This window comes from Mus caroli, unplaced genomic scaffold, assembly GCF_978045245.1.
Source record: "Mus caroli unplaced genomic scaffold, Mus_caroli_1 scaffold_18, whole genome shotgun sequence".
In the NCBI taxonomy this organism is placed as follows: Eukaryota; Metazoa; Chordata; class Mammalia; order Rodentia; family Muridae; genus Mus; species Mus caroli.
In genome coordinates this window covers 12207872-12234057 of record NW_028227273.1, presented here as the reverse complement: position 1 = coordinate 12234057, position 26186 = coordinate 12207872, and the positions used below count along the sequence as shown (strand labels likewise).

General features: G+C 38.5%; 1 long non-coding RNA gene across 1 annotated transcript; it reads right to left on the bottom strand.

Annotated features, from left to right (window-relative positions):
• Positions 1-12575: 12575 nt before the first annotated feature.
• LOC115029703 (uncharacterized) lies at positions 12576-25613 on the bottom strand. The gene is made up of 6 exons (XR_003835249.2): positions 25446-25613; positions 24890-25020; positions 23274-23339; positions 23043-23193; positions 14203-14277; positions 12576-12835 (listed from the first exon to the last, which is right to left on the bottom strand). It is a non-coding gene; the product is annotated as an uncharacterized LOC115029703 (long non-coding RNA).
• Between the last annotated feature and the right edge of the window lie 573 nt (positions 25614-26186).

Here is a 26186-nt window from a genome sequence, read left to right as displayed (position 1 = left end):
CAGAGACTGCCCCAACTGGGGATCCATCCCACAAACAACCACTAAACCCAAACACTATTGCAGACACCAAGATTTTGCTGATAAGAGCCTGATATAGCTGTCTCCTGTGAGGCTCTGTCAGTGCCTGGCAAATACAGAAGTGGATGCTCACATTCATCTATTGGATGAAGCACAAGGTCCCCAATGAAGGAACTAGAGAAAGTACCCAGGAGCTGAAGGGGTCTGTAACCCTATAGGAGGAACAACAATATGAACTAACTAGTAACCCCAAAGCTCCTTGGAACTAAACCACCAATTAAAGAAAACATTTGGTGGTACTCGTGTCTCTATCTGCATACATAGCAGAGGATGGCCTAGTCGGCCATCAATGGGAGGAGAGACCCTTGGTCTTGTGAAGATTCCATATCCCAGTATATCCCAGTATAGGGGAATGCCAAGGCCAGGAAATCGAGTTAGTTAGTTGGATAGCAGGGTGAGGGGGAATTGTATAGAGGATTTTCGGAGAGTAAACTAGGAAAGGGGCAACATTTGAAATGTAAATAAAGAAAATATCTAAAAAAAAGAAGGAAGGTCACTGAATAATGAACAAATAAAGATAAATAAATATGTTCTTTGAAAAAAAATCTAATAAAAAAGGAAAAAGTAATTCAAAATAAAGGAGAAGTCTTGTCTGACTAAAAAGATTGCTAACCCTTTACAGGAAGGCTTTCTTTCTCTCTCTCTCTCTCTCTCTCTCTCTCTCTCTCTCTCTCTCTCTCTCTCTCTCTCTCTCTCTCTCCCTTCCTTCCTTCCTTCCTTCCTTCCTTCCTTCCTTCCTTCCTTTCTTTCTTTCTTTCTTTCTTTCTTTCTTTCTTTCTTTCTTTCTTTCTTTCTTTCTTTCTTTCCTAGTGTTCCACAGGATAGGAGTTTACCTCAGCTCTACTCAGCACCCCAGAAAAGCATCTCACCAAAGTTTCCCCCTCTCTCCTCTTGATTATACTTCCCAATCTGTATATGGTTAGGAGCAATGAACTCCAAGTTGTTATTTGTTTCATAAACTTCTCTGTAGAAATATAGTACATAGAGAAGTTTACATAAAGATCCATTTTCAGAATGAATGCACATGTGTATCTAGGAAACAACCAGTATCTTAGCACTACCATTGCACATCCACCTGGCTCCAGATATCCCCTTCTAAGGTAACCATAGTCCTAACCGCTAAGAACCTTGGTTAATTTTACCTCTTCAAATAGTGTCTCTGAATTTAATCATATATTGCCTCTCATGCCTAGTTTCTTGGCCTATTTTTTTGTGAACTATATCTATGGACAAAATTGAATGAAATTTGTCCACTTATATATAGTGCTATATAAATAAGCCACAATTTAATAATTCCATGGTTAAAAGACATTTGATCTGTTCTCATTATTAAGAAAAGTTAAATACCAAAAAAGATTACTCATTTCTATTAGACACATTTTTGGAAGGGAGATATAGCATCATAAAATATGTGCATTAGTCCTTTGTAGATGAGGCCAAATAATTGGGCAAAGTAAAGAATCAGATGAATTTATTTTCTCATAAAGAAGATGTGGCAGTCTCCTGTGTACCAAATGCCATAGAAAATGCTGGAAATAAGGAGGGAAGAAAACATGTTGTCCTGATGACAACAAGCGTAGTGTCTAAAGGCAGGCACAAACATTAGTCAAATAATTACTCTAATGCATAATTAGAAGTCATGATTAGAGAGCTAAAGAAAGTAGATACCATCCATTCTTGTTTATTATTCAGAATAAGTTTAAGAACTCCTATCAGGACACCAGAATTCTCTCTCTAAGTCCCATGGTGTCCTGTGACCTACTAACACTCATCCACATCCATTTCTCAGAGAACATCTTTCAACATCAGGCACTATCTATGAGCTCATTGAAGGCAAGAAGTGATTTTTTTTTTTTTTAGTCTCTGTAACTATTATCTGGTGTCTGGCACTCAACAGATTGAGTTCTTAGTCCTCAACTGATCCAACAGACAGAAATTACTTTAAGTCAACTATGTAAATAAATTATTTTTTTTAAAGAAAATTGTACAAATATTGTTCTAAACATGTATGTATATATATATATATATATATATATATATATATATATATATATATATATGTATATATATAGTAATATCATTTGGTACATAAATTACTTTTGCATCATTGTATCATTGATTCTAACAAACGTTTTAGAGAAATAGATTTTATTTGGGTTCATGGGTTCTGAAGATTTCTTTCCTTCACGGCAGGAGACACTCAGCTGTGGGAACAAATGATGGAGTTTGTTCTCATCATGGTGAGAAAAAAGGATAAGGTCAAGTCAAATGTAGGACCATATCTAGTCCATGCATGCTCTCTTACCTAGACCAGCTTGGCCCTATCTCCAAAAGTGTTGTCTTTGGCATCGCCAAATAGTACCACCAGCTGGCCAAAAAGATTTCAGTGTGAGACTGTGGAGCCATCTCAGAATCATGGCACAATATTAAGCAGTTAGTGTGAAGTCTTCACAGGAAAAGAATGAGAATGGTATTCTTGTCTCTCTTGTATATACTTTCCACTGTGTGGTTTATATAGCAAGAAGGTGGCCACCCACAGTCCAGAAAGGGGAGTCTCCCAGAATACACTCCCACTGTCATCCAGGCCTCAGACTTTGCAATCTTTGGAACCATGAGATTATTTTTGTTCCTATTTACTCAGTCCAGGTAGTTTATGGTAAACTATTGTTATAATGAACCCAGGCAGGAAGAAATCAAATGGTAACCATAGAAACTACATCATAGTGACAGGTTGGACTACCCAAAGCAACCAGCTCATCATTGCTTTTAAGATTCTTCCCCAACTCTCTTTTCTCCTTTTGTAGTAGACATTCTCCATTTCCAGAGAAGCAGATGGTTAATAAAAACAGTTTAACCCAAAGATCTCTGAGGGTACTGGCTAGTTCATATTGTTGTTCCTCCTATTGGTCTGCAAACCCCTTCAGCTCCTTGGGTAGTTTCTCTAGCTCCTTCATTGGAGACCCTGTGTTCCATCAAGTAGATGACGGCAACCAGTTACCCCCCTGCCCCAGAGCTCTTTGGAACTAAACCACCAAATCAAAGAAAACACATGGTGAGACTCGTGTTTCTAGCTGCATATGTAGTAGAGGATGGCCTAGTCGGCCATCAGAGGGAGGAGAGTCCCTTGGTCTTGCCCTAGTATAGGGGAATGCCAGGGCCAAGAAGCAGAAGTGGGTGGGTTGGGGAGCAGGGGGTGGGGGGTATAGGGGATATTTGGAGAGGAGACTAGGAAAGGGATAGCATTTGAAATGTAAATGAAGAAAATATCATATATATATATATTTAACCACAAAACTCACTCACAAAGAGCAGCTTATTGGTAAGGACAATGTCTTCTCTAATTTCCATTAAATGCTTCATTTAGTGCCCCTACACCTCAGAAGCACTCAGAACTCAGCACTCAGTCACTGTGTTTTCAGGAAGGTGTGTGAGTATAATGCCTGTAATAGACATGCTATAAAACTGGCTGTTAAGGAATGTAAAAAAAAAAACAAAATACCAGGAGGAATTTAGACTTGGGTTTAGGGAGATTTCACCAGAGCAGATTCATGATGTTCCTCTTTAGTTTCAAAACATTAAGAAGTTTACCTCAGCCGATTATAACAATGTGATAACATTTTTCTCTTTTATATACAGTTTTCTTTAAAATATCCTCTTGCTATGCAAACATCATATTCTTTTATGGATTCAATATTTCTGTTGTGTAACACGCTTACTATTTCCTGCAGATGCAAAAGAGGACAAAAATCAGCTCGAGCCTTACCCACCTAGTCTTTTATCCTCTAAGGTAAATAAAGTCTTTAAACAAACAGACATGCAAAGGCAAATTTTAAAGCAAAACTGTAATGTATTTTTGAGAGAAAAAAAAGAGAGATACAGACATTGTCAAATGACAAACAGCTGAACTAAAATGATATGCAAGATAAAGCATCCATGAAGAGGAGATGTTGGACATGGGATCTGAAAACAAAGGGCGGGAGGTTAGCAGGAGGAAAGGAGGGGAAATGAGGGCAGAGCACATTGAGAACTTCCCAAGCACAGGAAAGAGATGAGTGAAGACCCCAAGGTTCTGAATCACGTGATCAAAGATATACTACGTCTATTACTAATGATAGCATCCATTAGTTACCATGAAGTCTACCTTGTTTCTTCCAAAGATGGGAGCCATTATAGTTAAGCAGGTGACACACTGAACTGGAATTTATTAAACCTGGACTTAACCCCTAATTCTCCTTTGCAATTTGGTGTGGGAGTCAGGGCAAACCACAGGCTTATGTGCCTGCCTTTTCAAATGTTCAAAGTACTATTAAATTCACGTGTCTACTGTAATCTCATAGTGTAATTTCAAGTCACTATGAATGGGAAGCTATCAGAGACCAGTATCAGAGATTGATAACAACTGTGTTTTACCCTAATTAGTTTTTAATTGAAAGTTTCATCACACATTTTTAATTTAAATTTCTTTTTACCTTGAAGTAGCAAATAATGAAGACAATTTAAAGATCTATGGATTCTTTTTATGACGGTGTTTTTCCTAATTTTTATTTTATGGAGTGCATAGATAGTCCACTGGTACAAGTAGTCAGCAGTAGAACTCAGCACAGGTCCATGGAAAAACACCTCTGCTTATGCACTAGTGATTACAATAGTAATGGTCTGAGAAACATGATGGAACTTCGAGTTAATGTTGACTTTTGTTTTGAAGGTTTTTTCTAAAGTTCTTAGAAACTAAGGAAATCTGTGGATTCTGGTGGAAAACAAGGTGGCAAGGTAGTTTTAGGTGGAAATCACAGTGTGCTTGGTTTAGAGTAAATGTAATTACCCTGAGAGTACAGATGTCCAAGACAATAGGATTGCTACTGTATATTAGGACGTTAAAAGTACTTGAGTGCAGATGTTATATATACATTTCTGATGAAGTAACCAGGTATGTTTTTATATTTTTTGGTCTACTTTCAGTTAAACTGTACCTACATGAGAAAACAAAATAAACAAATGGGGCATATTTCAAAAGTTATGTTCAAAGAAAACCAAATATGCTACATTGCTTAAACAACCTTCAAGAACCTCCATTCTGGTTAGTTTGAGTAAGCCCCGCTGGTGACCCATGAGTAATGTCAAGTTAGTGGAGCGAGCCATTGTATGGCTTATTTTTCTTTTAAATGTATTCTCAAGCTGACCAAATGAACCTTGGGAAAAAAGCTTGGAAGTAGTTGAAAACAAGTTGGCTCTGTTAATAGAAAGAAATTAGCATTATGATTTTTTTCTTTTCTTCTATTTTTTCATTTTCTACATTTTCCTCTCTAAACAATTATTAAATTGAAAATCATCTACTCTCAATTATATCTTTGATTGTGAAAGTCAAAGAATGCACCTTTAGGGTTCCCTGGAGAAAGAAAGCACATAGTGTATTTCAAATGCCTGATTTATCTAAGTAAAGAAACTGCTGCTCAGGGTCACACTATCTCAAGCATGATACCATTTACACCCTGGATCTTTCAGTGGACAGTTGCTCTGTGCATTGATTCATCCAAGTCCCTCTTCCAATTAGATTCTACTGTCACCCTCTGCCTACCCTAGTGTGAAAGCAAAATAACAAATACATAAATAATGTTTCAGACATTATCACATTTCCTCGGGATCTGGTAGCATATCTGTCTCCAAGTAAGAACCATAGCCTTTCACATTTGTTAGTAGCAGAATTACTTACGTACACAGTGGTAACCAACAGTCTAGTGTTTCAGAGATATACGAAAGTTTCACTTCAATTTAAGGTAGCTTGAATGTCTAAAGTTAGTTACTATTTGACTTACTTAAATGTATGTGCTGTATTAATTATAATTCATAACACATATAAGAAGTTTATAAAAGTGCTTTAAGTATAATTGTGTTAACTAATGTTCTATGAGTCTTGGACTGTGAGAATGAACCACCAACACAATATTTGAATGTGGATATTTTTTGGCTCCAAGCAAGAAAAGACATATTAGAGCAGAGATCCAAATATGAACAGCATAATCAGTGAGTTAACATTAGGTACGTTCATTTGCCAATAGTTGATTAAATTTTAATGTGTTTGTTGTAAGTGGAAAATATTGTTATGTGAATATTAATAAAAAACATTCATATTCCTTCTAGTTTAAGGACTTTGCAGTTGCTAGAGGTAGACAACATGATGTGTAGCTATGGAAACCTGCTATTTCCATTATTGGAATTTTCTCATAAGGAACAAAAATTGATTAAACTTATTTTCTGGAAAGTTTCTCAAAAGTGTGCAGAGAAATCAAATATTTCCCTTATCAAGTTGTCTTTTCCATGAATGAGTAAATGGGTTTAAAATTAGTAAGATACTGGGAGATGAAAGTAAGGCAGGTACACCAAGTTGGGAATAGTATACAGTTGTGTGAAGACATATTTTTACATGAATTGTGCTTGGTATAAACTGTGTTTATCTAAGTTTTGGTATATTGTCCGAATAGAGTCTACTACCTTACACTATAAAAAGTTGGAATTAAAACTGAGTATCAGGGAGTGCAGGATGATGACAAATCAGGTACTAATAACAGTGAGTCAAAATAGGAGGATTTGTTTTGATGGGAAATATAATCCTAACTGGACCTAAAAAATGTGGTCCATGGTACACAAGTTCCTCTCATCAGCATCTGCAAAACTACCCCAATAGCCGTACAGAATTCCATACTCCTCATTTTTAAAATCCTCATTTTATAATATAGAATTTCATACATGAAAACTGCACCTACAACACTACCACTTATTCCACATCCTCCAGACTCCTCCTGTGTTGCAACCTAAATTAACAATCGTTTCCTTAATTATTAGATAGATAGATAGATAGATAGATAGATAGATAGATAGATAGATAGATAGATAGATAGACACATACATGTATAAATGGTCTCTTGAGCCTGTTTCCATAACTCTTGCACAAGATTGACAAAGTGACAATACCAATTCCAGCTGATGTGCCAATGTGAACAAATGAAATTCTACATGGCCACCCACCTAGATGAAGAGCCAGTGGCTCCTGTAACAGGAAGAGTGAGTTTCCAGATTATTTTTAAAATATTCATGGTCTTCATCTATACACCTAACAGCCTTGGTTTTGGCTTTGCCCAGAAGTAATTTTAATAATGACAATGTATCCAAAAGTAGTAAAGATTCATAAACTAATGCACATATGTGTTTCTGGTGCATGGATGCATGCATGCATCTGTGTGTGAATGCATGCACGTGCATATATATACATATTTGTGTGTGTGTGAGTGTGTGTGTGTGTGTGTGTGTGTGTGTGTATGTGTGTGTGTCTTTCAGCCTATTTGGAATAGGAAAATATCCCAAACTAATTACAAAGCAATTTTCAAGCTTGCTAGATCCTGTCATACTCAAGAGCAGAAAGTAAACACTTTGATAAAGGTTCCTGGTGAGTCCAGGCCTTGGGACTCCGTGCATGGAAGAGTACTCGATACACCTTCACAGCTAACTGTGGCTGTATTTACTTGACTCTGAACTATGTACATGTTGGTGTAGACAGCAGTACAAGAACACTGAGGAGACTGTACACATTCAAAACTGTAAGCTGCTCACATTTTCTAATCCACTGCACAAAAGGAAAGGGTGTGTGCTGCTACAGCACTGGGGCCCGAGCTTTTCTTCTCACTAACTGCTGTCTCCCATTTTGTTGTATTAAACAAGAAACTAAGAAGTGTAATCACTGCTCCATTTCCTTATGTCAACTAATGGATGGGACACTTCCTTAAAAATTATTGAGTAATACACATCCTGTAATAATTTTAAAATGAGTTATTTAGCTTTTTAATATTTAGCCTTTAATTTGAAACCCTAAAATAATTTTACATTTAAATTAATTTCTTTAACTGACAATGCCTAGTTAATTATAGTAAAAACTATGCACTTATAGTATATATGTTGGTTTGAAATACACACACACACACACTGAGAATTAGCTAAAGGTGTTAACATTCGAAAGCATTTTTGGAGTAGTGAAACGATGTGATCCATGGGTTGTTGTCATTAATACATCAGGAATATTTTTATTGGGGCACATACACTGTTTGAAGTTTTCTCCCTGTCCTCTTTTAATCTTTGACTCACAACTGACTAGGGACTTGAAAAGGCATAAAGGACACACTGATGGAAGCAGAAGCCTGCAGGCTGCTGGGGCCTAGCAAGCACTTGGTGCTTTGAATATTCTGTGCTTGAACTACCTTCATGTGGGTCCAGAAAGGTAAACAAAAACCTCAGGGCATCAAATTGTTCCCTAGTCAAAATTAATATAACCTCCACATTGTACCCTGCAGATCAGTATTATTCGACAGCTTTGCAATAATATGGGGAATGTATTTTTGTACTGATCTAATGGAAAGGACAAAGGAGTTGTCCTGGATTATTGCATCAGTGGTTTCTCAGAAAGGAGAGAGAGAGAGAGAGAGAGAGAGAGAGAGAGAGAGAGAGAGAGAGAGAGAGAGAGAGAGAGAGAGAGAAAAATTTCTGCCCCTGCTTCTTAGTGTTCTGCTAAAATCAGGACAGCAAGGTGAAACGAATAGTCATCCAGGGAAAACAACATCTATGCTGTCCTTCTCACTAACATCACAAGAGAGGAAAAATCATGTCCACACGTTGTCAACTAAAAGGACACCAGAAAATTTACCTAATATTCCTTTTATGTTTTCTCTGACCTTTCTAGAATTCACTTCTAATCTTGCTTTAGCAATCATGTCTAAAATTCTCCTTTGTGTGTTTTAAATTTAATGTGTAAACATCTGAGGTGCAGATAATGGAAATCATTTAAAAAGGGTGTCAAATACCATATTCCACATGATAGTACCATAGCCAGGATTCCATAGACTCTCAGATGGAACCTCCCAATGCGATAGAAAAGGCCCAACTTAAATGCAATAGAGAGGTTGGATCTTTCCCAGAGTTGTAGAACATGGATGGCCAGAAGCTTGTATTGTTCCTTTCTATCTGGGGAAACCATTTTCCCAGGTTGCACATGGGATTAGTCTCATGACACATGAGAATTAATGTTTACTTTTCAATTTGACAGAGACACAGTAACTAGTGATTGGTATAATCTCTAAAGCAATCCTAGAAAGAGAATTTTCAAACACTGGAAACACACTTAAATAAGTTGGCAGGAGATAAAATAAGTCCATTCTGCTCTCCTCAGAAGGAATGAAAACATTGGCACTGCTGGGCGAGCTAATATATCAGGAGCCCTGAGTCACTGATTTCCTTGAACTCTGGAATATTTTCACTGGGCGTATAAACAATATAAATGAAATAGCAGCTGCACATATGAGCCAACAAACATCAATAATTTAATTATTTTCCTCTGTAGCAGATAAAGAGAAATAACTTACAGAGCCAGGGGGAACATTAAAATACACTTTTCTCTCCTGCCTAATAAATCTAAAGAAAATGCCTAACCTCTGCCAGACTAATATTCCTAGAAAAACTGTCCAAAGCTGAAGTATGTTTAACACACCTTCAAATTTCATGGTCTGATCATGTGTAAATATTCCTCTATAGTCCCATAATTCTCCAGAGAAGGATGGGAAGAAATACTTCTCTTTAGTCTGTAAAAATTGGAAGTTTAATGCAAGTTAAGGGCCTGTCATGGAGAACACTCTAGGCGGCTTCTTCTACTTAACTATCTGGGTGCAGATACAAAAAAATAAAAAATAAAAATAAAAATAAATGCAGTGCAGGCTCTGCTCTGGGGGAGGGGTGTATCTTAAGAACATTGCAAATTCCATAAGTACCAGTGGAGAGAAAAAGAAAAATATGAAAATGAATTTGAGAAGCCTAATAACATCTGCCATCTTTGGTAAAGTGTCTTTCCTCTTGTCATTTTGCATAATTTGCATCCAAGGGTAAAATAATGTTCCTATTTATTAGTCTGTTCCAGATTTCTTAAATCTACAACTAGTTTTGTGTCTGATCTTACCAATCTTTCACAAAATATTACATCAGTTTTATCCACATGAATTAGTTATGTAATGGCAATAATTAAAAAAGAGGTCATGAATTTGAGGGAAAATGGGGTGGACAAGAGGTGTTGGAGAGGGAAGATGGTGGGGGTGAAAATACTATGAATACATTACCCACGTAGGAAGCTGTCAGTATTTAAAAATAGTTCTACATTAAGGAAAAAAGAAAGACTCACAATTACACTAAAATTCAGTAGTCTTCAAATCCAACATATGTTCACAGAAAATCAGAGTGAAATGTATTTTTAAATAATGCATACTGGCTCAGAAATAAGTGAATCAAGTTAAAGGGACAGTTTGGGGGATAAAAGGAACTATCATTAGTGACATATAGGATGACTGCCTTTGAATTTTCCCTGTCATCCCAGGGAAAGCTCACTCACTCATGTGTAATTTTAATTTTGAAGACTAATTTCAAGGAAATATATTTTGTGATCCCAACATGCCATTATTACTGATTTCATTTAATATAAAGAAAATTACTAAGTAAAAAGGCATGAGCTTTGACTACAATGGTTGGGACACATTAAGTGTGGACCCTTGTATGTGCAAACTAATTCATGAGCTAAAAAACAAGCAACAGAATATCACAACAAAGAAATAAATTGAGTTGTATTTTAAATATTTGTGCATACACATATATATGGACACACACATATGTGTGTGCATGAGCATATGGGTTAGTGTGTGTGTGTGTGTGTGTGTGTGTGTGTGTGTGTGTGTGTGTGACTATAATATCAAAGAAAAAGAGAGTGAAGGTCATAGAAGAGTCAGGGAAGAAGCAGGAAATGTAGGGAGTGACACTTAGCCTGATCTCTGTGTAACACATAGACAGGAAGGGCTTCTATTCTAACTTGGAAAAATGAGTGAACTCAGAAATGTTGTCAAATGCAAGGCCATACTTGGAACATGAGGCATGTGACCCAGAGGAAGAGCCACCACATTAGCAATGCACATGACAATCTCTTTGTTTCCTTGATGCAAAACATGTACTGAAATATGATGATACGGTGCTAAAATGTAAAACATAAACATAGATTAGCAACACTATGAACAGATGTTTCATGTGTTTTTAGATTTAGAGTAAATGACTGTTTTCTTAAATACGGAATGGATAGAGTTATACCCAGTCTGAATTATGTTAAATGGAATAAAAGATAGTTTTCTTTCTAGTCTTAGAATGTCAGAAATCAATCTGTTATCTCTCTGTAATACACATATTTCAGAACACAACACACACACACACACAATCTGAAATAAAGTACTAGGGAAAAACCCTTGTTATTCTTAATGGAAAGGAGAATAAAAGAATAAAAATGTATTGCCTAAGCAATAGTGATTTTAAACATAGGTTCATGATTTCTACAGGAAGGGAACTATTTCTAGAATAATTACTTCTGGGAGATTTCTCAGGGATTAAATCTGAACTTTTTTGTTGTGATCTATATTCTTTTACTTTTTCAGAGCCCTCAGGGCAAAAGTGTGCATTTCACATCAAAGACAAAGAAAACATTTTTCCTTATCATTGATTCCCATTCTCAGATAGCATCTTAAAACAAATATATACAGTAGTCCATTAAAATATTTTTAAGTAAAATTATGTTGGAATGATAATGGGATATACTCCAAACAGATCTGGGGCATTCCCAGTGAAGCCCTTGACTGAAGAAAAACACTACTGTATGAAAATGTATGGCTTAAAACATCAATCCCACAGTTTCCAGGTGCAACTTCACGGGACCTTATGTTTTAAACTCCACATAGGATGCAGTCAAGAAAAGGTTCTGAGCTCAACTCATCTGAAAAAATACTGGATAAGGACACATGTCTAGTCAACTTACATCACTGATGATAGAAACTCTTTCCAGCTGTTGGCAGAGGCTTCCTTCAGTCACTTGCTATACATGTTGTTCCATAGCACAGTTCACACAAGCTTGCTTCTTGTTTTGTTTTGTTTTGTTTTGTTTTGTTTTGTTTTGTTTTGTTTTGCTTTGCTTTGCTTTGCTTTGCTTTGTTCTGTTTTAATTCTTTGACTTGAAGAATAAGCTTCTAGACATGGTCTTGCTTAATGGAAGTTTCAGCCATTCATAAGCTAACGCAACAGGTTCTACTTAGATGTATGATCACCCTATATCTGACTAGGAACTGCAGAATTGAAAATGTCAATTAGAAAATATTATTCTTTCCATGGTCACTGATGTTCTTCACTTAGTATGATTTACTTTTAACATAAATGACATGAAAGGTCAAATCGAATTCACCTCAGCAATCTAAAATTAGTTAAACAAAGCTTTTTATTTTGAAATGTTTTCTATTATTAGAAAAAATCAGTCCTTACAAATTTTACATATTAAACAATAATAAAAAATATAAAGAAATGAGGACAACATAATTATGAAAAACATTTTTGTTCATTAGGTTTTTTTCCCCTCTGAGGTTGTACAAGTTCAATTCTTTATGCACTTCTCATGTTTGCCAGGCCTTTCCGATCTAAGGAACCTTAAACAATGCATGTGAATCACCTTAGCTGACGAAAATGATAGATCATAGCCTTCAAACACAGGCGTTAAAGATCAGCACACTCCTATGTCTACTGGAGCATCTGTCCTATGGCCTGAGGACTTGTTCCCTGCCCTTGAGATGGTCCTCGAACTTGCCCTGGATCCTGGAGTTGAACTCAGCTGTCATCAGATAGCATCTTCACAGCCACAGGCAAGATGCACCTGCACAAAAGAAATCCTTCTTGTTATAAACATGCATTGTCTGCTTTATAGAAAAGTTTACTTCCTTAAGCAATGTGTTTAATAAAGAGGAACAGAAGCAACTCCATTCACTTTAGAAGTAGATCACAAAGGTTTTCAGTTATTCACACTGAGAGAATCATTCCTGTCTTCTAAACACAGTTATTTAATGTGATCAGTGTGTGTGTGTGTGTGTGTATGTGTGTGAATATGATCATGTGTAAGGGTACACGTGTGAGGGAGATACACCTGTGTGTGTGTGTGTGTGTGTGTGTGTGTGTGTGTGTGTGTGTAGGCAAAAGACTTGTGATTTTTTGGGCACCAGCCATGATGGTTTAGTTTGGTTTGGTTCAGAATCCCTTACAGGCCTGCTACTCACATAGTAGGCTAGGCTGGCTGGCCAGAAATCTCCAGGCAGCTTCCTGTCCTTGCTTCCTGAGATTACAAATTCTCTTGGATTTATTTTTGTTTGTTTGTTTTGTTTTAGACATGGGTTCTAGAGCTCAAACAAGAGCCTTCATGCTTGCAATGCAAGAACTTTACAACAGAGATATGTTACCAATTCTGCTGTGTCATTTTTAAAGAGTTCCTTTCTAACTTCTCAAAATGAGATTTTCTAGAACCAGTTAATCAGATGATAGATTTGAAAACATCTAACACAGCCCTGGCATAAAATGAGTCTAAATGCATCTGTTATATTCGTGGCATAAAGTATTACCAGTATATTGGTAAATTCTTCTGAAATGCCCACTAAAACATACTGAAGTAAATGTAAGAGCAAAGCAGAAGGATATTACTATAAATACTCCACCTCTTATCTGAGTTTTAAATCCCAGAAATTGAAATTTTAATGTGTAATTAGAAAGGAGCCTGACTTATTAGTAGAGGTGATAAGACTTTATGGATTTTTTTAAGGCTCAATAATAATAATTTCTACAGAGATTGATGCTATTCCCAAACTATTAAACTACTTAATACAAGTTCTGTAAGTTAATAATTTAGGAAAGAATGGAATGTACTTTTTTAGTAACTAGAAATAAGAAAAGGGCCCCAAAACGAATGTTGTCAAGCTTAGAAAGAATTGGCTTGTGTTCTGACAAGAGTTAATGCAAATTGTAGAAGCTTACCACCCTTCAAACCCACACACCCACACAACTAGGTTTGCTGTTTCCTGTTAGCTATAAGCTGTCTCCATTTCTGAACCATGAATGTACTAGCTGTAGGGTGTAAAAGGACTTTTTTTTCTGGATTATATATTCTGCTCTTGAGATAGAAAAAAGAAAAGCAAATGTGAATCCACATGATGGTTCTTAACATATAGGAAGAAGGTATACATTCTTCATACTTACAGTGACCAGAGCCAGTCATGTAACCAACCCTGACATGGAAGGGAAAGAGTACCAGGAACAATATCTATGGATTTCCTAGAGAAGGAACAAATAATTGGAAGCAATCATGGATGCACTATGCTACAACCATAAAATAACATGCAGGTGAGAAGACAGAGTACACTAGATGTCTCTATACAGGAGAAATTGATAATGACAGATATTTAATGTAACTGACCCAAATCTAAAGAATCTCTATCCATTCCATATACAGTTACCAAACCCAGATACTATTGTGGATGTCAAAAAGTGCTTGCTGACAGGAGCCTGATATAGCTGTCTCTTGAGGGGCTCTGCCAGTGCCTGACAAATACAGAGGTGGATGCTTGCGGCCAACTATTGGACTAAGCACATGGTCCCCAATAGAGGAGCTAGAGAAAGGACCCAAGGAGCTGAAGGAGCTTGCAGCCTCATAGGAGGAACAACAATATGAACCAACCAGTACCCCCCAGAGCTCCCAGGGACTAAACCACCAACTGAAGAGTACACATGGAGAGATCCAAGACTCCAGCCTCATATGTAGCAGAGGATGGCCTTGTCAGACATCAGTGGAAGGAAAGACCTTGGTCCTGTAAAAGTTTGATGCCCAGTGTAGGGGAATGGCAGGACAGGGAAGCAGGAATGCATAGGTTGGTGAGCACGAGGAGCAGGGATGGGATAGGAGGTTTTTGGAGATAAAGAAAATATATAATAATAATAATAATAATAATAATAATAATAATAATAATAATAATAAAAAGAATCTCTACCTAGAAACCTTGATAGATTTTTTAATTGGGTATTTATTTCATTTACATTTCCAAAGCTATCCCAAAAGTCCCCCACCCACTCCCCCACCCACCCACTCCCACTTCTTGGCACTGTCGTTCCCTTGTACAATAGGCATATAAAGTTTGCACTACTAATGGGCCTCTCTTTCCACTGATGGCCGACTAGGCCATCTTCTGATTCATATGCAGCTAGAGACACGAGTTCCAGGGGGGTACTGGTTAGTTCATAATGTTGTTCCACCTATAGGGTTGCAGATCCCTTTAGCTCCTTGGGTACTTTCTCTAGCTCCTCCATTGGGAGTCCTGTGGTCCATCCAATAGCTGACTGTGAGCATCCACTTCTGTGTTTTGTAGGATGGTTCTAAGGGATGCAGGTAACTAAGTTTACTGCAAGCAGTAAAGTCACATCTGGTGCTAATACAATTCAGACTTTGACTAATTTGTACAGGTCTGGCCACCAATTTTCATTAGTGAAGCTTTATCATGTTATGTCACATACCAAAAGAAAAAGAAAAGAAAAATACATTGTTCAGCATTCATAATAACAAAAAGAAATCCATAGAAATAGAAAAAAGAGAGAGGGAGGGATGAGATAAAAATCACTGTGAGTGGGGGACTAGGAGGGGCAGCGATTGGGATATAAAGTGAATGAATGAATGAATGAATGAATGAATGAATGAATGAATGAATGGGAAAAGTGTAAAAAAGAAAGGATATGCCAATACTGAGATGGAGCAATTAAAAGCAATTTTTAAAAACTTGCAAAGCACCTGCACAAGCCCCATCTAGCTATGGTTCCCATAGATTTTCTTTTTTTATTCTGGTGAGCCTGTTTGGTTATCTCACTTGTCCTTTTTCTATCACAGTTCTCAGTACCATTTCTTTTTCTCTTTACTTAGTCCTTTGATTATTATGTGATATGGGAAGTTTCTTTTCCAATCATTTGTATTTAGTGTCCTTTATGTCTCTTACACCTTAATAAGCATCTTTCTTTAGATACGGGAATTTTTCTTCAATGAATTTGTTGAAAATATGTTGTGTCACTGACCTGCTTTTTTTCTCTTTCTTGTCTGTTATTATTTGTAGTTTTTCTTTTTTCTTTTATAGATCCCCATATTCCTTCATGTTCCATTTCTGGGTTGCGACTTTTCTAATTTCCTATTTTCTCTATCTTGGTGATCCCTATCTTTTACCGGGTCTTTGTGACATGATATGCTCATTTTACACATGATCCAATCTGTCAGTGATATTTTGCTCTGAGTTCTTTGATTTCCTCAGTCTTTCATTAGGGGTTTTATTTCATGTTGGCTTTCCTTAGAGTTTATTTTTATTTCTTTATTAAATTTCATTTTAATATCTTAAATTATTTTGATAATTTCACTCAACTGTGCTTTCATGGTCCTCATCAGGCATTGTTCATATCTTCTCTGAGTTTTTTTTTAATACATTTATAATGCTGTTGTGAAATCATTGTCTTCTGCACTGGCTAAGTAGCTTTTCTCAAAGATCAATATGTGGAGGATGTCAGTTTCTAAAAGAGACATTTTGCCTCAGCTATTTGTGTTGTCTCTATTTGGGGGTTGAGCCTAGTCATCTGAAATCATGTCTTTGGTAGGGTTTCTTGGTATTGGGTAATTGTCTGGATCATGTGTTGGGTATTATTCTAACCTATTACAATTTACCTCAGCTAATTGGTATTCAATCTTGGGGTTGAAAGTTCTTGTCAGACTCCACACAAGATGTAGATGCTTAGTAGGGTTATAGCTAGGGTGACCTGCAGGTATTGGTGGTGATGGGAGGATCTGGCAACATACCAGCTGTTATGGAAAGATCCATCTGGGTTTGAATGCCCGCTAAATATAATTTTTTCATTGAAAATATATTCTTCTCTCATACAATACATCTCAAAGACAGTTTCCCCCTCCCTCATCTCCACTTACTCCACACATACCTCTCTCCTCCCAAATCCTCCACCAAGCCCTCTCCAGAAAAGAGCAGGTCTCCAAGAGACAACAGCCATACAAGACAAAACAAGGTACAATAAGACAAGGCAAACGCCCTTATATTAAAGCTTCAAAGGCAACCCAATAGGAGAAAAAGACTCTCAAGAGCAGGCAAAAAAAAGGCATAGATACACTTGCTCCTGCTGTTCGGAGCATACAAGAACACCAAGCTAATACCTGTAACCTAGCCAGGCAGTGGTGGCGCATGCCTTTAATCCCAAAACTTGGGAGGCAGAGGCAGGTGGATTTCTGAGTTCGAGGCCAGCCTGGTCTACAGAGTGAGTTCCAGGACAGCCAGGGCTACACAGAGAAACCCTGTCTAAAAAAACAAACAAACAAAAACCCAAAATACCTATAACCTATACACAGAGGATCTATTTTGAACCCATACAGGACCTGTGCTTGCTGCTTCAGTCTCTTGGAGCCCATGTGAGCCATGCTTAGTTGATTCGGTGGGCCATGTTCTCCTGGTATCATCTCTTCCCTCTGACTTCTACAATCTTTCCTTCCCCTCTCTCACTGGGTTTCTCAAATTCCAATTTAGCCTCTCTCTCTCTCTCTCTCTCTCTCTCTCTCTCTCTCTCTCTCTCTCTCTCTCTCTCTCTCCCTCCCTCCCTCCCTCCCCTCTCCCTCTCCCTCTCCCTCTCCCTCTCCCTCTCCCTCTCCCTCTCCCTCTCCCTCTCCCTCTCCCTCTCCCTCTCCCTCTCCCTCTCCCTCTCCCTTCCCCTCCCCCTCCCCCCTCCTAATCCATAATGTTTGGTGCTGGAGGAAGCCTCTCTGATGATGACTGAGCAGGCACTGATATGAGTATAGCAGAATATCACTAGGAATCATTTCATTGGTTTTGGTGTGGGTCTTGGTTTGTCTTGGTGTTGTTGTTGTTGTTTGAAAACTATAAACACAAAATTCTTAACATTGTCTCTCTGCCCCACAAAAATCAGCCCTCTCCTTAAGATCACAATCTCAGGAAAGCCTACCTAACCACCAAAACTCTGAAGCCAAATATGTAACTGTTAAATTATTTATTTTTCTTTAGCTTCTAATATAATCGACCATCAAACTCTACTGATTCTAGCTCCATTTTATATGGACAACCACTTCTCATTTCTGAGACTAATGTCGTGTTTTCACCATCACTCACATCTTCCTAGGTTATTTTATATCTTTCTGTTTTAGAGAATGAGTTCTGTAAGCAGACTCTAGATTCTAATCCCAGCACTCCCACGGACCAATGGTTTGAACTGGGAACCTACTTTATGGCCCTTTGTTTTACTTATAAAACAGAACAATAAAATAAAATGGCAACTTGCCTCACTAGAATTGGAGGAGAACTAAATTGATTGAATATAGGCAATGTACCTTGAAGGGTGCTGGACATGTGGTTAGCACTCAGTGAGTCTGAGAATTATCAGCAGAAACAGCTCCCTAAATAATTTTCCATTATGCCCCTTTTATCTGCCCTCAGGGTGGTAACCAAATTGAACTTGAATTAAATCTCATAGCATTATACTCCCTCACATTAAATATACTGTCATTCTCACTCATCATTACCTCAAAATTCTAATTCCCACCCCCTTAAACTGTCAGGGTATCTTTTAAGTGCCTATGCTACAGAATTTATCTGGCTGGGTTTTATTGGCTATTTACTTATCTGTCTGTATTTCTTTAAATGCTATTCTAAAGGAAAGATGGCCTCTAATAATGAGAGAACATTAGGTCACTTCATCTTAACAAGATAAGTTACAATTCCCATCCCATTGTGAATGGGGAACTGAGGTGTAAAGAATATGCTATCTGCCCATTTTCCAAGGTAGGTACCTGTTGTTGAATCTATTATGCTAGCCAATGTCTTTTTATTGGAAAATTGAGTCCATTGGGGTTGAAAGATATCTGAAGTGTAAGTTTCTGGCTGTGTCCTGTGATACAGACTCCAGTGGTGTTTTGCTGAGGTAAGACCTGTGGGAGGGCACATGATGTTTGGAGAGGGTGTGAGTGGGACTCAACAGACAGGAACATGGCACTTTCATAGCTAGCCTTGCAACACTTCGTTGATTGTTTATATTAGCAGATCTTCACTTCTTTGAGAGAGGCAAGGCAAAGAACTTCTGGTGTTCTTTTGGGAACAAAAAAAAGGGGGGACTGGGGAAAAGTGGGCTAGAAATGAGGGAGGATCAAAGCATTTGAAAATCCTTATTATAAAAGAAGCTTATAAAAACCTAAGCCTAAAGATATTAATGACCAATGATTGCTAAATCCTGTTATTTTGATGGTAGTGGTGTGTGTGTGTGTGTGTGTTTGTGTGTGTGTGTGTGTGTGTGTGTGTGTGTGTGTGTGTGTGTGTGTGTGTGTGGTGTGTGTGTGTGTGTGTGTGTGTGTGTGTGTGTGTTTCCATTATTTTTTTTTTACTGTTATGGAATTATTTATCTCTGGTATGGAATTTTTGTCGTGGATGTAGTTAACCTCCTTGGTTTGGGGTTTTCCTTCTAGTATTTTCTGTAAGGCTGGATTTGTGGATAAATATTGCATAAATTTGAATTTGTCTTGGGATATCTTGTTTTTACCATCTATGGTGATTGATTGAGAGTTTTGGTAGGTCTAGTAGTCTGGGCTGGCATCTGTGGTAAGTTGCTGAGTTGACAACTTAACCTGCTTCTCACTGAGTGGTGAGCAAGGTGACTCAGTGATGGAGAAAATCACAAAACACAAGAAGCAACAAGAAAGTGACAGGGGTGTTTAGACCAGGGTTTTTCTGCCATCTCTTCCCTAGAAATTAAATAACAGTCCTGTATTTTACCTACTACACAAATTAGCTGGTCTCTGCTTTCCACATATTTTATGAATATAAGATTTTTAAGCAATCGGGCCCCTCTCTCTCTTTCTCAGTGGAAACCAGGCCTTGAGCGTCTAGGCAAATACTAAGCTACTGAACCACACATCCAGGTCTTGATTAAATAGTCTGTGAAGCTTGGAAGTTTTTTGCAAAACAAATTTAATGGTTATAGTACTGGCACAAAAATAAGCATGAGGTACAGTCAGAAGAATACTACTTCAGGTTTCCAAGTATGAGCTGCCAATGTGAAGATTGCTGGAAGAGAGACAAGTGGGTGTGTTTAAATACAGCAGAATATACCAGAATATACCGAGATTGGTAATGGATCAGATAGGGTGAGTAACAGAGAAAATCATAAGAAAGGCCATAGAAAGAGCCGGGTGGTGGTGGCACACGCCTTTAATCCCAGCACTTGGGAGGCAGAGGCAGGCAGATTTCTGAATTCTAGGCCAGCCTGGTCTACAAAGTGAGTTCCAGGACATCCAGGGCTATACAGAGAAACCCTGTCTTGAAAACCAAAAAAGAAAGAAAGAGAGAGAGACACACACACACACACAAAGAGAGAGAGAGAGAGAGAGAGAGAGAGAGAGAGAGAGAGAGAAAGTAAGTAAAAAGCCATAGAAGACCCAATATTTTGCCTTTAGAATTCAGTGTAGGTATTGTATGTAAAATACTGTAATTCAATTCAGTGCAGAAGGGATGAGACTAGTATTGCTATCAAAAAAGTATTAACTTCTGGGGTACAGAAATTTTTAAAAAAAGAACAGATGGGCAATTACTCATATGGATATAGACACACAGAACATCTCCCAGAGGGTAAAGAAGAGTCTAGAATGCTTTGGTAGTGACTCAGAAATGTAAATGCAGACTGAAAACCAGAACTAATGCTAACGAATCTTCGGTGCCATGTCTTTGAGCTTAGCCACATTTGGAAGTACAAGGGAGAGGAATGCAGTAGATATGAGGAGATCGACAGCTAATTGGAAATGAATCAGGATGGCCACATCTCAAAATTATGAAACCAGGACTCAGGACATGATCCTAACATCATCAAAAATTAGTGATCTGAAAAAGTTGTTCTTTGAAGAGAAGAGATTTGAAGTAGGGAGATGTCAACTTAAGAATCTGGTTGTCTGGGGTTCTAAATAATTTGGTAGGAACTGTTATCATATCACAGTACATAATATCAACTACTTAAAAATCATTCCGAATGTGCTGTTGCACTCAGAGTATATAAAAATCCTTGGTCTGGGTATGCAGATCAGAACCTGAGTATTTGTTTACCATGCTTGAGGACTGTTGAGGGGGAAGAGAGAGAGAGAGATTGATTAAAGATCCCATCATCCTATAGTGGTAAATAAGAGAAAAGCAGAGATCTGATATTTTGATAATAGTTAAAGACAGCCATTGTCTTTTAAACAGAAGAGGTGAGTTGTATGTTCCTCACTCCATATATCTTCTCTGACCTCTGATGTAAAGATGCTTATTAAAAACTGCATTTGCACAATATCTACTTATTCCTCTGTCTTTTTCCCAAAGGCAATCAGACCTTGTGAGGAACCTGAGCAAATGAACTGAGCATGCGTAGCTTCCATGTTGATGAGAAGCTTGGGCGAGCTTATCGAGAAGCTTGTGCGAGCTGACACATGCTTAATACACACTAGGCCCTTTGACTTTGTAAATTTTTGTATTGACTATTAATTTCACATCATGCACTCCAACATCACTCATCTTCCCCTCCCCTCTTCTCTGCCCTCCACTCTTGCAAATTCCCCCATAAAAGAAAAGGAATAAAAATTAAGAGAAAAAAATCTTGGCTGTGGAAGCTGTTGTGTGTCATACAGTGCACCCTTTTGCCCACACATCTTTACTTGCAAATGTTCATGGCAATGAGTCATTGGTCTGGCTCAAGTCTTCTGACTTCTGCTATAAAATCAGTGCTGAATAGTCATTGGAACTCCTCTTGGATATCCTGCTGTTGCTCTGTTTCAGGGAGATTCTTCAGCTTTGGATCTGCAGGACAATCACGTTCATGGGCCCAGCAGTTCATAGATGGAGTAGACATTGGAGTGGGTCAACTCAAAACCCTAGATCTGGGCCTGGGTGGTAGCTGAGTCGGTCAGCTTGCCTACTCTCCCACACCCACTCTGTCAGGGCAAGCTCTCGAGCACTGCCCACAGCCAGCAAGGGGCAAGCCCAGCTTTCCCACTTTTATACTCTTAGGGCAGGCCCACGAGCACCCATGCTACCAGGGCCAGATCTACTGTGCTGTCCAGACCAGGTGAAGGGCTCACTGTCCCAAATGCTGAATGGAGTGAGAGGAAGGGCCAGGAAGCTTTGAGGAGTGGGGGAGGGGGGGCGGGGGGATGCCATCTCTCCTTCTCTCTGCCACCACACAGCAGAAGTGAGGCAGAACCAGCTCCCTCATGCTCATGCCAGGAGAGCCAGCTCTACTGTTCTAACCAAGTGTGGTACAGGATCTTTTCTCCAGAGAGCCCCAGCCAGTGAGGGGCAGAAGCCAACTCTGCATAGCCTGTGGACCACAAGATAGCCCCAGGAAGCATCCCAGACCATGAATGCTTGCAAGGACTTTGGTAGTAATGCCAATCATAGACATCAACATAGACCCATACTCCTGCCACAGACCCATACTCCTGCCACAGACCCAGGCATGGCCCTTGGCAACAACAAGAGCTAGAACTTCACCATGGCCTCAAGTGTCAGGGCAGGCTACTTACATCAGAATGTGTGCTACAGATGGCTCCTCTCCACCTTCCCATCCATCTCCAGTTCCACCTCTCTTCATAATGCTCAAACCATGCTGCTTCACTTGGCTTCTCATCTCTCCACCACATACTTGCGCATCTTAGTGGCTCCTGCCCCATGCAGGCCATGCTCTGGGAAGGCCTCTGGATCTCATGTGCCCACCCTAGCCACGTGGTGGGTGGGCCTCTCCACACAAAGCTTTCTAAAGAATGTGACTTATGAGTAAGTTCTATGACTGACTTCAGGAACTTCAGTTGGAACAAGTTTCCAGAAGGTTGGCATAGAAAGTGCATCACTGTGTGGTAGACATAAGCGATGATGGACTTTCCCAGGTATAGGGGAGAAAGGAAGTTCTCCACAAGTTTGCCTTAATGATGAGACACTACAAGGATCAAGACAAAGAAAATAGTATCACACCCCATTAGAGCTTACCCAATAGATAATGATCCTGATGATTATAGCAATAGACAGGGATTTCTGTGAAATATTCAGACAGTAATTTGGTTTTGACATCGCTTCTTCCTGTATTTTGTAAATTTAGTGGCTCACCACTTGCAGGACAGAATTTTTTCAGGTTGTGTTTCTGAAAGAGGAATCAGAATTTGATTCTTGTCTATTCTGTACTGTCAAGCAGTTATGTTTACCGTGAAGAAGGTCTCTTACCTCTCCTGGCTTCTGCGTCTTCAACCATCTCCCTATTCTTTTTACATATCAAGCAGTATGTGTATTCTAAGGATAGAACCAAATATTAGCAATTGAGCATAATTTAGGGTAAATCTCAACTGGATTGTTTGTTGAAAAACTTAGATACAGTATTGGCCATTGAACACTTTCTTCTGATTAAGACTATATCTTTTTCCTATAAGAATTAGTTTAAAAATTATTTAAAATCCTGGCCTTGGAGTTTTACCTAGCCTTGTTCATTGGGTTCCCAGAAGAAAGACATACTCAGCCTTTATATTTACAAAAACCCTTAAGCAGCACAATAGCTGGGTAGTTGCCTACCCTCCGTACTGTTGGAATCTACTTTCCCATCAATAACCCCTAGTTATTACTTAATTTGTTTCATTTAAGCTGCTCTTAGCTCTAATTGGACAGCCTCCAGGGCCATACTCTCTCCTCTCTCTTAACCTATGGCTGCTTCTCCTTCTCCTCTCCTGCAAAGTTTTCTTCTATTCCATGGTGGCTTCTTCCTCCTTCGCTCCTCATGGTTCCCTCTCCCCAAGCCTGAGAAACCCCACCTATGTCTCTTCTGTCCAGCTATTGGCTGTTGGCATCTTTATTTATGAATCACAATTAACTAGGGGCAGGTTTACTCAGTGTCTTACATGGGGACTCACTCACCTTTGGGGTAACGAGTCTTGGGGTCCCCATATTAGTATTAGAATACAAGCAGCATTGGGTCTAATTCCGTACTATGAAGATAAGATCAGTGGGTGCTTGTTTAATAAAGGGTGATGTAACAAAAATCAAATACCTAGTGGTCAGCCCTGAAGTCATATACACGCAAGAAATATTATGCAGCTGGAGTAGGTTGTGTTTATATATCAGGACTGTATACATATATATTTCACATAATTAATAATTAAGAAACAGTTGAGCAAGAGTAAGGAAGCTACATGGGAAGGGTTGGAGGGGAAAAAAGAAAGGGTAAAATCTTCTAATTATATTTGAATTCAACTAATTTTAATTAAAAAGTGAAGATTGAAAGCAAATATGCCAGGCCTAAAGCTCAGCTAAATAGCGGTTTGCACCCGAACTTAACAAACTTCACAGCTCTGGACCCTTTAATTCCTGTACATGTGCCATCTACTGCATGTGCAAATAGTTGTAACTTTTTAAAAACTAAAATGACATACTAAAATAACTAATATAACATTTGAAACACTTATTTTAATTATTTTTTCTTATTTTATATGTGTGACTGTCTACAAGTATGTTTGTATGTATGTATGTATGTATGTATGTATGTATGTATGTATTATGTGAATGCAGTGTCCAGAGGCGGGAAGAGTTTTTCAACCTCCCTGGAACTGGAGTCATAGGCAGTTGTGAGATGCATGCTGATACTGGAACACAAACATAAGTTCTCTGCAGGTGCAAGTACTTTAACCCTGAAGCTTCTCTCCTGCCCCTTAAGACTTCATTGATGCCAAACTTGATCTGTGTACACGACCCAGTGAACACTATCAAACAGCCCGAATTGTGCTTATTTTCTTGGGAAAATGAAATAAGTACAACAAGTACAACAATGACTTTAAATATCACATTCAACATACCTGAATTCAGGTCAATACAACTTCAAACCTTCTAAAGTCAAAATGGCACATCCACAGAGTTACTTTCTACACCTCCAACAGGAATGTCAAGTTTACCATAATTCTTCACGTTGTAAGAACATCCTGTCCACCTAGAAAGACCAGAGGATGATTGTATCAACTTGATCACAAGCCTGATTGGGACATGAGAAGGTGGCAGTAATGTGTGAAAGGGAAAGTAATAAGTTTTCTTACAGAACAAAAGTCAAGACAGAAAGTCTGAGACGACTGTTTCGTGCTGTTATTTTGTGAGGTGGATCTATTTAAAGCAGGAACTCAGTGTGGCTAAAGCAGAAAATGGAAGTCAAGTTGGCACCTGGTAGAAAATACAATGTGAAGCACTACTGGAGCGGTTCGTCTTGGGGGTTTGTTTGTTTGTTTGTTTGTTTGTTTGTTTTTAAGGGCATAAAAATGCCAGAAGCAAATCACAAAAAGTACACCAGGCTTGGGGAAACTTTTGTATGAAGCTCAATACTGAAAATGGACTCTGTCCCTGTTTCCTCACATACATACATACCAGTCATTCATTAGGAAACTTTGCAGATTCCATGCAGAATATTCTACAAAAGAAAGAGTGTTGGTCGTTCTCTTCTTTTCCCAATGGCTTCCAGTGTTTGCAGTAAATGCATAGTGCTATCACTGTTCTGTCGTGCCTCTTCAGGTAACCATCACAGACACTGAAAAGGACAAGTAGGTGGTCCTACTTCACAATATGTGCTGTGGAAAAGAGTTTGCAGCAAGGCAAAGTTAAGAAGAAGGATTCCCAGGATGTCCACAAGCTGTAAGCCTTTCCACTTTGAGTACTCATTTATTCCAATTCAATGGGTTTATTATTTTCCTCTTCCAGGTTTTCCATAATTTGGCATGAGTTAATTTTTTCCTTCCAATATGTAAGTGGTGGCCAGTTTTAAAGCTGGGACATTGCTGCCTTATTGTTCTGTTCACTAATGCAAAATAATCTGTTGACCAAATGTCTCTCTCTTCTTGGCTGCCAAATATACACACTGGTCTTTGGGATGAGCCGAGTAAAGTTAAATTTCAGAAACCAAATAATTAAATAGAATTCATCTTTTCTCCATTTTTGTCCCTGCAGTTCTTTTAGACAGAAACGATTCTGGGTCTGAAATTTTGACTGTGAGCTGGCAAACCAGCCCATGTATGCTCTATTCCCCCACTTCAGGCCCTGTCTATCTACTGGAGTGGACTCTTCCACTTCCCTCTCCCCATTAAGGTCACTCCCCCATGAGTCCTGAGAGTA